Source organism: Arvicanthis niloticus, chromosome 4 (genome assembly GCF_011762505.2).
Source record: "Arvicanthis niloticus isolate mArvNil1 chromosome 4, mArvNil1.pat.X, whole genome shotgun sequence".
NCBI classification, from domain to species: domain Eukaryota; kingdom Metazoa; phylum Chordata; class Mammalia; order Rodentia; family Muridae; genus Arvicanthis; species Arvicanthis niloticus.
The window spans coordinates 43,155,267-43,170,478 of NC_047661.1; the positions used below are offsets into that span (position 1 = coordinate 43,155,267).

Below are 15,212 nucleotides of genomic sequence, written 5' to 3' on the forward strand. Positions count from 1 at the left end.
ATGTAGCTGTCTAAGAACTTACACTTCATTATACTTACTACTGTTTTTGGTGATGTGTGTGTGGTTGCTGATACAAAGGTGTGCTTGTGCCGATTGGAGAGCTAGTTTGTAGGGTCAGCTCTCTTCTCCACTGTTCAGTGGACTAGACAGCAGCAAATGCTGGCACCAGCCTTTTAGACAAGCACTTCTACTAGCGCGGCTGTCTCAGCAGCCCCGGGGATATTGTTCTGTTGATTTTAGCATGTATTAAACAGCGATAACATTCTTGATGTCTTCTATAGTCCAGAAATAGTTCTATACATATGTTTAGGTACTATAATCCTGCTGTTATAATTATTTAAGGTTAAAATAGAAGGTGATTTCTTGACATAAAATTTATTTTATAATAAATGTAGACAATTTAGAAGCATCACATTGAATTTTTAATCGTATGTAGACAGGATTTATGATATTACAGAGAAATATTGGGAAGAGATATTTTAAATCAGGTGGTATTTGTATCCTTTGCTGGGTTGTCTTTTCAGGACATTTTAAAAGAAGAGAAAACACAGAAAGCTGGCTGTGCTCTCTGGGAACACCAAGGATTAGTTTAACTTTAAATTAATTTAACTTTAAAGATCTACAAATGGATTTTTATGTCCTTTAAATAGTAGGTGGAATTTTGCCTGGAGAAAACATTTTCATATGAATAACACACAAGTTGTTGACAAAGTTCACTAAGTCATAAGTGATGACAATTTCAAACTGTCAAAATGAAAGGCTAGTCCCAAGGAGACATGAGTTCCAAAAAGAACTGGCAAAACTTAAGTGTTATACCACACAGAAAGAGTAGCAGGAGAAGAACTGACAGACTACAACAGGAAGATCAGTCACTTTTAGACCTAAAAGTGGTGGGGCTGGGGGCGAGGAGAAGAGTAGCTCAAGCAGGGTGTGGTCTAATATGCAGATGCAAACTCCTTGGGAGCCATACCAGCAAAAATGGTAATGCCAGTAACACCCAAGACCCAAATATAAAGTTTTCAAAAGCAGTGCCTAGATCAAAAGCAGGAAAATGTTAGGCTTGAGTTTAAAGAAGCTTACAATAAAAGGTGGTGGTCCTCCGCAGAGCTGGGCAGCTTAGCTGAGGCTGCTAGGTTGGCTGTCCAGGAAAGAAAGCCTTACTTGTCCTTCACCACAAGCTGAGGCTCCATTCAGATACATTGCATGTGAATAGAACTACTCTGGCTGTCTTGCTTGTGTGAGCTCTTTGAAATAACTTTTGCTTATATAGAACATTTATCCACAGCTTAAGCATAGATATCCAAATATACCAACCATCATCTCTGTGAGCTTTTAAAAATACTAGTGGTCATTACCTGTATATTTTATAAAAAGGTACTTCAGACTCTATAACTAGAAAGCAGAAAGCTAACTGTTGTGTGTGTGCATTTTATTGAAGTTCTGTTAATTTTCCATTCATAGTAAAAGGAATAGGGATATTCCAGAAACTGATTTTGTTGAGTCTCCTCACTTGTCAAATGTAAATAATAAGATGCCTGCCTCAAAAACAGGCAACAATAATGGATTGAACTGGATGCAGTAATATAAAACTCATGTGACATGCTATTTTATTTTTAATTAGTAGACTCCTTAGCCAAGTTTAGCCCAACTGGCTTAAATGACATATTTCTAGCTTACAAGGAAGGTGGGTATTAGCAGAGACACTCTTCCTTATACTACTCAGTGAGATCATTTTTTTGTGTTTACATATACATCTATATTTAAAAGACATGATTTGTACTTGTCCATCTCTTAGTAATTCTTATAAATTATGTCGAATATTTTTAAATTAGATACCAGGACACAATCTGCTCTATTTGGGAAAACATAACTTTTTCAGTTAAAAGTAAAAACAAGCGATGCATATTCAAATCAGATAGAAATTCACTTAGATTTTATTTTATTCTACATAGCTATGTGGAATATAGAATTTTGTATCTTTGTATTCAGGGAACTGCAGAGTGCAGTGAGCCATTCTGATCCGCTGGCCTTTTTTTTTTTTTTTTTTTTTTTTTTTTTTTTTTTTTTTATCAATTACAATACTTCCATTGTTCATGTGCACAAGATTTGCTTAGGTAAATTCTAACCTCTAACAAAATAGCCAGATAATGCAAACACTGAAAGTACACTAAATAACCAACTTTTCCTGTTTCTATGCCCTATCCATAATAGAAAGGGAAATGTTTATTTTCTAAACTGTAGCAGACACAGGCTATCTCAGACATCGAAAGTCTTCCTTTTCCTGGTGTGGACAGAGTAAGTCATCCTGAGTCACTTGAGGATTTTATTTAGACAGTTTTATTTAAAACATAAAATTGTGAGGATAAATGACTCAGGGATCTATGTGGCACAGTTAGACATTCTGTCAAGTTACCAGTTCCCACACAACTTGCTCTCTATTAAATATTGGGGGATCTGTTTAGCCACTATAGAAGTGCATTAACACCTCACCTGTTCTGACTTGTGTGCCCTTTACTTGTTATAATTGTTAATACACTTGTTTTCATACAAAGCCTAGTCCAAGAATTGAGTAGAAGTAATGGGCCCAGTAATAGCTCATGAATATAAGAGGTGCTTAGCTTATTTGTCTACAGATACTGCTCTCCCCTCTCCCCTCTCTCCCCTCTCTCCCCCTCTCTCCCCTCTCTCCCCTCTCTCCCCTCTCTCCCCTCTCTCCCCTCTCTCCTCCCCTCTCTCCCCTCTCTCCCCCTCTCTCCCCCCTTTCTCCCCTCTCTCCTCCCCTCTCTCCCCTCTCTCCCCTCTCTCCTCCCCTCTCTCCCCTCTCTCCCCGCTCTCCCCTCTCTCCCCTCTCTCCCCTCTCTCCCCTCTCTCCCCTCTCTCCCCTCTCTCCCCTCTCTCCCCTCTCTCCCCTCTCTCCCCTCTCCTCCCTCTCCCCTCTCCCCTCTCCCCTCTCCTCTCTCCTCCCTCCCCTCTCCTCCCTCCCCCCTCCCCCTCCCCCCTCCCCCCTCTCCCCCTCCCCCCTCCCCCCCTCCCCCCTCTACCCTCTTCTCTTCTCTTCTCTTCTCTTCTCTTCTCTTCTCTTCTCTTCTCTTCTCTTCTCTTCTCTTCTCCTCTCCTCTCCTCTCCTCTCCTCTCCTCTCCTCTCCTCTCCTCTCTCTCTCTCTCTCTCTCTCTCTCTCTCTTTTCATGGGCTTGAATCTTAACACGTCCACTGCCCCTAGCATCAACAAGAAATAACTATATGACAGATTGAACAAGTTCTAGATATGCTGAAAAACCATAATTTATATATGTTTGTATGACAGCATTGATGACTGTTAGGTTCTCCTAGTTATCACTCACTAATGCCAAGATAATAAAATCACTTGTACAGGAGGTTGTATATGAATTTCAAAAGTTCAGTGTCAACTTGAACCTCATCATGAAATGTGTCGTACAAATAACTCCTTTAATCTATCTTACACACACACACACACACACACACAAATAATCTATGCAGTTACTTATTTCCCTTACCAAAAATATGGAAGGATATACTTTTTAGATTTTTTTGTTGTTGTTGTTAAATCCAGTGTTCCAAGTAGATGCTGGAAGAAATTTAAATCTATTATTAGCTGGTGAATAATTCAAGCTCATTTTATGTGATATCAACACCACTATACAGGGCTACTGCAGAGAAAAGTTGACTAGAAATGCTAGAGAACTGTCCACCTCCTTTTATTTTGATTTTAGAAATAATTGAGAATAAATACTCTTACATGGTATGTCATTTGAAGAGAGTCCACATAGGCACCTTAATAAGTTGTTCCCGATGTCTGCTTTTTTAAAGCTTATGACTAAATTATAACCAAGGGAAAATTCATCAAAATAATATACTCCTAAGGTTTTCATAGATTCTTCTCCTTAGGTTCACCTAAACAAGCAGTAGCCAGCCCTGAATAGCCTGAGTAGGCTTACAGCCAGTGAAAGAACAGGTTGGCTTCTGTGTTATTTTTGTCTTAACATTAGGGACCTCACCGCATGATTTGAACTGTCTGGTCTGATAGTCTTGTGTCCTCAGCAGCTCGTTCAAGGAAGGTCATTTCAGCTGCTGAATATTCAGGGAAGCCCTTGGTCAAAGTTGGTTTCCGCTCCTATCTCATGGGATGGCCTTTGAATTTCTTAAGCTCTGTCTGAACTCATTGTCTCAGCCTTGCATTTAACGAGACTCATGGGCTGAGCTGGGAATGCATATAAGTATGAAAGTATGACTGCAGCCATGGTGGTTCTCCAGCAGAGCAGGCACTGCTGGTAACAATGCTTTAGTCCTGTGGGGCCACCGAAGACATGATCTGCTTTGAAAAATGTGACTAGACACATTCTTGACCTCCTAACATCTGACAGGGATAAAACGTGAGAGAAATACGTTCATCTGTGCAGACTTATTCATATTTGTATGTTTCTAAAAGGGAGTGGCCCTTAGCAGGTCCTCTTCCCACTGTGGTTCTGGCTAGACATGGTATTTACTACTTCCACTCTGAAGAACTCTGGTACTCTGTTTTCAAGAGTCTACAGAAGATGGGAGGATGGGAGAAGGCTGCAGTGTTGCAGGTACATTCCAAAGTCTACATTTTTCCTGCTTTTCCAGGATTATGACATTAGGTGACACTTCTTAACATTTAGCATTCACCTTACTGTGTTGATGTAAAACACCTGAGAAACATGCCAAGCATCTTGGTTCACAAGTTTGCGGTTTCACCAATAAGGCCAATTTTCTACTATGCAGAGAATTAATGCATTAGTGTTCATAATTCCCTAATTAGTCTGTGATAGGAATATGTTAATTTTTTTCATTTCCCCTTGAAGTTTTTAAATTTTTACAAAATAAATCTAGTCATCTTTTTTATCTATAGGATTGAATTTCAACACATCATCTAAATACCTTGCTAATGCTTCTACAATGCCGTTATTGTCCAATCATATTCTAATGAAAAGAAATGATCAATAACACCAGAAAGGAAATAAAATACGGAAACAGAGAAGCACTGCTCCTTCTGTGAAAGTTAGAAGAACTGATGTCTTCCCATGTAGTCAGAATGTTGTACAGAGTCTGAAAACAGTAACCTGAAAACTGATTCTATGCTAGGAAAGAAGATAAGAGTGATTTTAAAATTGAACAAAATCTCAGGGTAGCAATTATTTTACATGGTAAATGTCTTTCAGTGACAGGTTTTAGGGCAGTTAATTTGCTTACCAGTAATGAGGAGGAAATAAAGTAATTGTGAAAGGCTAGTGAGGTTGCTGAAAGATAAACTTTGGGAGCAGTTTTCTGTATAGAATTTGAAACTGAGTATCTCATAGTAACAGTGTTTGTATCACTTACTTGGAGAGCAGATTTAGGTATGATCACAGGAAGACACCTGTCTTGACACTTGGTGTGGGGTAAGTGCACACACATGGGTAGTTTGTGTGGGTGTGGAATCAACAAGAATCATTTGGCTAGCATCCTTCTGGGTGTGGATCTGACAGCACTCAAGCTAAGGCTGCTACCCGCTGCTGCTGCTGCTGCTGCTGATAATGGGGGATGGAAGCATAGCTGACTAGCAGACCGTCCCTAATTCTCAGTTCCAAAGCCATTACATGAGAGGTGTTGGTTAAGGGACCCATCTTGGATCCTTCTTATGGCACCTTGGCTAGCACAAACGGTATATTATCCACTGAAGATGAAGCATAGAGTTGTCTCAGATGCTGGTGAGTGAATGAGGCAAATTGGAAGCCAATGAACTAAGCTAAAGTGAGGCAGGCTAGCTTTGCAGGATTCCATGGAAGAGAGCTTCTGAGGCTGTGTACTCTGGGAGTACGTTCCGCACTTTAGAGCCCTGATCTGTAGCCTGCTTATGTTTCATATGTACAGCTGGCATTTACTCACACATAAGGGTGATTCTCAAACTGACAGGTCAGCTAATGGGATACAGCTCTCTATAGAATGTATTCATCTCTACTTCATCTGTCCTTTACTTGAGTCACTGTTGCACTTTCTTCGATCAAAGTAATTATTTTTCTCATTTCTAATTGTACTCCAGATTTCTTCATACTAGCTGAGTATAGATTTTAAATGAAGTTGTTTGATGTGCATGATTTTTGCCATAAATGTTATATTCAAAGAGAGATGATTATGTAAGCAAGTTAGTATAATATATGCTCCTATGAATGGGATAGTTGCACAGTTGTTGTATTTTGCATTAATACTCTGGATGAGCTAGTATTTTCTATGTTCAAAATGGAGTTCATTTTTGATATAAAGGTATATTTACCATAATTCATCTCAGATGCTAATAAGGTACCCATTACCTGTATGTTCATTTCATTAATTGGAAGAAATACTAATTTTAAATTTTGATAAGGCTATATACTTATATATATATATGACTGTATACTGTAAATTTTCCTAGAATAATCATCCTATGTTGATAGATGTTTAAGATATATTCTCTAGAAACTAACAATTACATTTGAGAACTTAAGTAGTAAAGTTCTGGCAAGTGACATAGAAAGAAACGTGCTTAAATTTCTTTTCGCTTTTAGCAAATTTGGCTCTTTAGCCTTTAGGAGTTGACACCCCACCCCGACATTAGCATTCTCTGCCTCCTTACGGCACTATGTGCTGGGATATAGGTTTTGATACATTTGTTAGGAGTATTTAATGCTTACCATTTATTCAAACATCTCATGTTTTAACTTATTTACTAGCACATTTTATTTGTACAAAACAACTTTTTGTTTTTACTGACTGACACACATGTGGTCTAAAAAGGTTTATAAATAAATACATTAATTTTCTCATTTTAGATCACCATTTACTTTAACAAGTTCTTGTTACTGCTTTATTTAGATGGAATTGAAAAATGTAAGTGCAGTGATGCAAAGTAAAATTGATCTGTTGAATTTAACCTCAAGAGACCACCTTGTGGAAGAGATCACCCTTTCTCCTCCTGATGTCAGAGTTCAGCCACTGTTTCTTAAGCCGTCTTTCTCAGTGATACGATGTCTGAAAATGTTAAGACTATATTCAAGTCAGAATATAAGTGTACTGAAGCAGGGTGGTTGGAGGGAAACATAGAGGCTTTGCACAGTATCTTTGTTTACAAAATATATTTGCTCTATAAACTTGGAGATCCACACTCATCTCCAGAACTTACAAACAAGTGGAAGGACAGATTTCACATATAAGTCCTCTGCTCTCCTTGTATATGCCGTGTCACATGTGTCTCCACATGCCATGCACACATGATAACACACTCGCGTGCACACAGGATAACAATTTTCTAAAAATAGTACTTGAGATTATTTATCTTCCCCCTTTATAAAAATCTCGCTTTCTTCCAGATTAAAATATTAGTTGCTTAATGAGAATTGATTACATTGCATTATTAGTTTCATTTTATAACAATAGCTGGTCTTTGTTGACCAGACATAGGTAGACTTACCCTCCCTCAAATAAAGCGGTTCATTTCATTGATTGTTAACTGTATATTGGAAGTGAGGAAAGGAATTAACTTTTGTTTTAAAAAGATTATTTTAAATAGTCACTAAATTTCTTGAGTTTTTATATACCAACTAAATGAAACATTATTAGATTTTAGTTGCTCTGAATTTGAAGTTGATACGGAAGTAAAGAGTTACTCACACATAGCTGCTATTATGTAATAGGGTCTTTTCACACCTATATCCAAATGTCCAAAACAAGTCTAAAATACTCTGCATAGTTAACTTGCTTCTAATTTTAAAATGTCAGAATGCCTAAATTATCTGTCATTTTCATTTGTTGTATATTAGACATAATTAACATCTTCTCAATGCTTACACTTAGTTTCTAAGTTTCATCCAGCTTACCAGAGCAGTTACCCTGAGACCTGTCTCCTGCATGATGTAGTTCTCGCGGTTCATAGTAAGCAGCTCAGTGTAAGCTCCTCAAGGCTTGTGGGAGCGGAGAGCCTCGCATCCGAGGTATCAAGCTCTCTGCACCTTCCTGGAAAGGACAGTGTCTTGAGAGGCACAGGCAGTCAGTAGTCTTGTACATTAGAGCTTCACCCACCAAACTGACACTTGCTTCCTCTCAGGTCTCCTTTTGCCTTTCTTAGTTCCATCTCTTGCTCTTCTCCAGCTTGTACACTCCCGGAACACCTGCCTTTCTTCTATCAAATTCTTTTGTCATCAAACTCCCCATTCGCCCTCATCTGGCTCTGGTTGAAAGTGATGTACTTGATGAAATATGTGTTGCACAATTAGAAAGTAATTATTTTTCTCAAGAAGATTAAAAAAAAAACTAATTGAGTTTAATCTCTGTGTCTTCCTATTTTCTCTTCCAATTCCAGACAGCTTTGCCTTACTACCTCTTGCCTGTGGGACCACCTTCCTGGGATTTTTTTTTTTTTTTTACATTTATAAATTAATTTAATGATAAGGTTGCAATGACAGGGTATAGTAATCTCATGCGACTTTTAAAATTTTAACGTTAGTCCAGCAGGCATGCTATAACATGTGTCCCTCACTTTTCTTTCTAGAACTAGATCTCCATCCCCTTCATCCATGTTTTGGCTTTCTGTGGGATGCGTGAATGGCTGCCCCCATGTATTTTGTTGCACTTTCCCATTGCTTCTTGTGTTCTGGTGGGAACCTTGGTGATTCTTCTCAATTGCTACCTGAGCTCTGTGCTGGTTGCTGCTCATCTCCCAGGGTCTTGTGCTGGCTGGTCATGTCTCTACCTCCTTGGCACTGCCCCTTGGCAGAACCGTGGTCCCTGGTTGGCTGCCTCTCAACCCTTGTGAGGGTGGGGAATATTCCTCCCCCTGCTGCTACAATTGAGCTCTGTGCTGGGTACCACAGAGCCCTCTACACTTGCTTTCAGTTGCTAAGGCATCCCGAGCTTTGGCTGTGGCTCAGTGGTCCTGCTCTCCAAACCCTAAAACTTTCCTAGCCTCGACACTCAGTGGTAGCAGCAGGTGTTGGGATTTCTCCATCTTCTAAGGCCTTGGGAGGAAGAGAGTGGCTGTTGACATAGACCTCAAGGATTTTCAGAGTACACCAGGAAACATCTCCAGAAGATATGTAAAGGTAAGATTCTGATTTCTCTAGGAAGCAGTTTTAGAAGAATAAAAAACAAAACCTCTAGGCATGGGTTAATGTAAATGGATTTTAGTAGAGAATACTTAAAGAACTATGATAACATAGACAAACTTGTCCTGCATTGGACCACTACTTATTGCAAACACTTTTTGGAGGTGGGTGGTTCTGGGTGAGCTTTACATTTCTATTCTATTTTACTCCTATTAAATTTTGGTATTGGACTGGTTTTTAAAGTATCTTACTCAGTGATTTTAGTTGGAGTTTTGACGCATTTTGTTTTTCCATGTTACAGTCATCATTGCGTATTTAGTAAGACTGTTTTTGAGATTTAAAATATTAAAAAAAATAAAGTAGCGATCCTTTATTTTACAAATGTGCCTGTATTTTAGTTAGCTTGCCATTAATATTTAAAACCACAAAATTATTGAATGAGTGTTCCCTTAAATTCAGCCTGGGAAGCAGAAATGCAGCTCTGTCATCTGGGTAGTGCTAGAGCACATACTTGTCCCTTGTTGGCATTCCTGCCGCATGTTCAAGCCCTGAAATAATGCAACAACCTCTTCCCTCTTAGGGGTTTATTTCTCTCCCCCTCTTCCCTTCTGTCCCCTTTCTCTTCTCCGTTTCCTCGTTTGTTTTTCATAGATGGTCTTGTAGTGCAGCCAGAGCCCTTCTGAAATTTACTCTTACAGTCGAGCCAGCCCTAACGCTTAGTGATCTTCTGTCTCCCAGTCTGTAGTGCTGGGATTACAAGTGGGATTACAGCGTGGGCCTGTTTACCGTGTTCTTCATGGCAAATACACCTGTGACTGGGTACAGAGTCTATATTGAGTGCTAGGATTCTCTGTTTCTGAGTTGTGGGAAGGCAGCAGTCCATCCTGTGTGTGCAGAAGCACACAACCTAGCACAAAGCCAGTACCTAACTTATTTCTAGCTTACTCTTCACCCCGTGCTTCACAGGCATGAACCTGTACTCCTTCTGCAGGAAGCCTATGGTACATGTGCCTGTTCTCAGAATAAGTCCCAGAGCCCAGTTAGAGTGTTTGTGTGTAACTCAGATAAGCTTGAAACTTGTGCCTGTCCATCCCATGTTCCCTCTTTCTCTGTACAGCAGAGACCTCCAGACAGAGTAGAGTAGGCAGAATATTTACAGTAGATGCTGAATTAAGCAAATATAAAGTTTTTATTATTTAGGTTTTTTAAAAAGTATGTAACCTTCATTAGACATGTCCATGTAGAAAAGAAAATGAAAAGAACAGACCTGTGTTTCATCAGAGCAAGAGAATGGAAAGGTGAATATTGGGCTGTGACCAACTGCTGACATTTTTGTTCCTTTATAGAGTTTTGTTGCTCAAAGCAAAGCATTCATATTTATTATCCATTTTATGTGGAACTAAAAGCTTATTGGTTAGTTTTATTGAATTAAAATGATCTTTTAGTTAATTTTCATATTTTATTGTCTATCTTAGAATCACATTTTTTTTCTAGAAAACTTGAGGTAGGGATGAGAGGGAGATGAGTGGCAGGGGTGGTAATGGAAGATCATTTTATACCTCTAAGACATTTTCAGATGAAATTAAAAAATACAACAAAAAGGTACTCAGGATACTCTAATTATTGCACCATGGGAATGGGGAAACTGAAGGTTTATGAAGTCCAACAGCCTACCATGGTCTTTACTCCAGGACTCACTGGCACTGAAAAGGGTAGATGCAGAAGCTGTAGGCAGGATCCCTGTTCTTTGAACATTCAGGGCATCCAGTGCCCCCTTCTCTCCTTATCCTTTGGATAGCTCAGCGCCATCAAGGAAAATCAACACAGCCCCATCCAGGTTATTCTAGGCTTATATCTGGCTTTGTGACCTTGGGATATTTTCTTACAGTCTTCTCTCAGCTGTAGTCTCACCCTCTCTAATATATGAATAACATTATCTCCTTGTCAGAGTTTTTATGAAGATTTAATTTAATAAAGCAGCTTGTGCCAGTACTTAGCACAGTGGCTAGCATACAGAAAATGGTGAACGTGTAGATGTTACTGTGTAATTTTCACAAGGTCATACTGCTAGGAAAGGATCGAGTCACAACTGAAACACAAGTCTCTCTAAATAAAATAGTAATAAAATGGGAGAAGATACAAGCACATGCACACACACAGCATGCTGCAGAAACTTCAAAACAAAAGTCATACTCCTTCTGGACCCTAGTGTTTTCTCTCAGTTATCACAGACATTTACATATGCAGATCACAGGTTCAAATAACCACTGGCTTGTATTAACAGTTGACTGAGATATAAACACCTCTTTAAAAGCATAGTGTCTTTTTCAGATTGACAGATCTGGTTAGTGAAACCTTTTACAGATGGATAGGTCTTCCATTCTCTAAGAACCAAAATGTTGTTGTGTCATGACATAGACTGGCAGTGGGAAGGGAGGGAAATGTCAAGGAATGAACACAAATAATTGGAGAGGGGACAGAAGTTCTTTTCATCTTGCCTGATGTTTGTTGTTGATGTTTGTTGCCTGATGCCTGGAGTGTCCCAGGTAGTGATAGTAATGCCAGTTGCACAGAAGATAGAATATTTTTTTGATCTTTATTCTCTGAAGCAGAACACAAGCTAGCAATGTAGATTCATCCTGAAGAGAGTCATCAAAACTGAAATGTCAGAATTTAGCTTTGAATGCTAGGTAGCCATGGTACTGATTCAAGGTATTTATTTATTTATTTATTTATTTATTTATCTATCTATCTATCTGTTCTTTGACATCTCTTAACTACAATTCAAAAAGCTTGAGGCGAAGAATGTTTTATGTATTTATAATTTCAACACAATGTCTAGGAAAGAAATGGACATGCAACGTATGTTTAATTAAGTTAAAGGAAATATATTGCAGAACTCTGTAAGAAGACTAACTTTAGTTAGTCTAACAACTTCACCAAAGTGATTAGAAAATAAGGTCCTTGTGTAGATGTGGGGACTTAACACTCAGTCAAAATAAAGGGGCAAATTAGGGCAGATGCTGCAGGTTGGGGGAGCTGTGTGTTTGTAGTTTCTGATGCCTAGCCAAGGATGTAGAAGAACAGAAACTTACAGTACATCTGTTAGCACAGGAGGAAAGGGTTCAACATCACTCATGCGCACATGACACACTTGGAGAATGGAGAGGTAAAAGAACTGATCTGTACCTTTTTCATGCTTTTCACACTGAAAAGTATTTCTGGCATTATAACTCAATTTGGTGCAAGAGTATAGAGGGAAAAAACTATTAGAAATATATCACTGGTGTGATATCTCCATAAAGAAATTCTCAAAATATGGTTTAAATGTACAATATTGTAAAATTGTAACTCGCAACACATAAAGTAATGTCGTTATGTGGAAAACATAAAAGAACAAAGGAAAATGCTTCATTTTAAAGCAAACACTTTGTATCGCTACAACTAAAATCTCAAGGCAAAACTGATGCTCCTTCGGGAGGGGGCTGCAATCACACAGTTCATGATTAGTATTTGTGGCCACACAAAGGGGTAAGGACCAGAACCATTCACTGGCTGCTACAGGAGGAATTTCAGTTGCATGTAAGAGGCACTTGAGTGTCTAGGCTACATGCAGTCACTCCTTGTATCCAAATCCTGGGGAGTGTATGCTGTCACCCAGAAAGAGCATGTTTAGAAAATATCAGATGAGAGTAAAAATCAAACCACATGAGCAAATGTTCTGGGAACATTTGTATCTTAATTTGAAAAAGACCATATGTTGCTGCAGTACTTCAGTAAGATTAAGATAGTGCTGAACTTTCCAGAATATCATCAGAACAAACTTAAATTGACTGCACATTTCAAAATATTTTGCTATGCAAACATACATGGATGTGAAGGTAAACATAGGATTGAGTGTGAATGAAGTAAACTTATAACTAACACATGCACCTCATTTTATAAATGTGGGAATCATCTGGGCTGTTATTCTTGCAAATATGGCTGTATATAGGCCTCTCCATTTTGCTTTTGGTTGTCTCTGTATGAATGACATAGTTTCAATGTGGTAGCAAGGCTGTCTCCCTCCACTTAATCATGGTTTGCTTTCTTTTTTTTTACTTTGTATCTTACTTTCTAATACATCTTTAAAATTTTTGTTGGCAGCTTGCTATTTGTGTTTTAATTAGGCTGTAATTTGGGGATATTATTGAAGTAGTACATATTAACTAATAAAAATGAAACCCGTCATAAAATCTTTCACGTGAAAAACTTAGATATATAGGATGTAATTCTTTGTCAAAGAATATGTTCATGACAGTTTAATTTGCTTTATGATGCTCTGTTACAAATATAAGATAACATGGTATAAATAAAATCAGTGAGGTTTCTCCCTAAGGAGAATTTTGTCATGAGAAGGAAAAGTTTCAATGCTAAGGGTCAAAATACTATAAAGTTAATATAAACATTTAGAGTATATGAGATATAAATTACCCAAACTTTATGGCATTTCTAACAGTTAGAAATGTTCTTGTTTAGCCTTGTGATTAAGAATATCAGTTCCAGAGCCAGAGAAGCCTAAAAACCCTGCATTTACCATGTAATAGTTGTGCTGCCTTAGGAAGGCACTTGATTGTGTTACATTGGGGAACACCAGATTTTTAGTCTTTGTCGTGAGTATAATAACACATGATAGGATTCTTTGAGGAATAAATAGAAGTTTGAATCACATCAAGCCATGACTAGAATACACCAGCTGCTTAGTAAGGAGTTGTTTTATTTTAACTTCTTTTTTAATAAGAGAGAACCTAGAGAAATGAGTCTGAGATGAAAAAAACTGGACATAATAAGAATTCATTCTATCTAGAAGTCAATGTGTCAGACCTGTACAATAGCATGAGCTCACCATCATGGGGGGGGGGAGGGGAGAGCTAAGCTAGAAACAAAAATCATGCCAAGTCCTCAACAGTGGTTGTTGTTGTTTCAGTAGTGCCCCTTGGAAAAGGTTACCATTCCCCCACTGAACCTACTCAAGGTCAGCTCTGTGTGTTTCCATCATACAGATGGCCTTTGTGCTATGGTGCTTTTCTTATAACCCTGAAGATACTTTACCTATCACAAGCCAGATGCATTAATTTTGCAACACTCCTTATTTATTTTCTCCACATTGTTGTCAATTTTCTGGTGAAGGGTTATTTTATAGATTTTTTTTCATTTGCTATTGTCATTTGGAATAAGCCTGGTGACTATCACACTTAGTATTTATAGAGGAATATCACTATCTTTCACGGAGTAACTTGAGTGTTTCTTATTAGACCTCTTGATGACTATTTCAGGTTAGGAAAACGTGGCTCTGCAGTAATATTTTGAAGATTGCCTAGGTTATCTGAAGCCAACGTTATCGTGCACTTCAAAAAGTGTAGGTTGTCCAGAAAGGAGGTCAGAGAATCTCCACTAAAAACACTGACATACCGTAAGCTTCCCAATCTGCCGGGTTCTCTGAGCCTGTAACAGAAAGCCCTCACGCCAACTTAGTCCAGTGGGTGTGGAGCATGGTCCATCCAGTCTCCACACATACTTCATCCAAACTTGAGAAAATAAGATTTTATTTTGCATTTTCAAAGTCTGATGTTGATAGATTGAGCTTGTTTCTCATATATCAGTATAACTTTGTAATTGTTTTAAAATATTTGCAAATGTTTCATAAAAATCAACTAACAGAAAACACGGTTATCTTTACTCATGTACTGTTAAGATTGCATTATAGACACTGATCTCTTGAAAAGGGCATCACAGCCCAGAAGTACTTGATTTGGAACCATTCTAGAGCAAAAATTATTTTAAAAATATTTTTACTGAGGCCAAAGTAACATTTAAACAATAAAAATTTGAAGCTGGGCTAAGTGACACAGTCTTGTAATCCCTACTATGTGGTAGGTTGATGCAGGAAATTCAAAGCCTGCTTGGGCTATAGAGCAGATTCTCCAGCCTGATCAACATAGCCAAAAGCTTTGTATCAAAATTAAAAATTAGTTTTTGTGTTGCGTTTAAACATTGATTGCTTAGCATATTCAAGCCTTAGATACAATACCTAGAACCCTACTACACGCATACAACAACAAAAGAAAGAAAGAGCC

General features: G+C 38.3%; 1 protein-coding gene across 29 annotated transcripts in view; it reads left to right on the forward strand.

Annotated features, from left to right (window-relative positions):
- Mbnl1 (muscleblind like splicing regulator 1) overlaps window positions 1–15,212 on the forward strand; it is a 165,136-nt gene that overhangs the window by 73,574 nt on the left and 76,350 nt on the right. For 2 of the 29 annotated variants that reach the window (XM_076932461.1, XM_076932465.1), the window contains exon 4: window positions 8,544–9,093. The exons of the other annotated variants lie outside the window; for them this stretch is intronic. The gene's annotated coding sequence lies outside the window, so the exon portion shown is untranslated. The remainder of the gene's footprint in view (window positions 1–8,543; window positions 9,094–15,212) is intronic. 29 annotated transcript variants of the gene reach the window in all.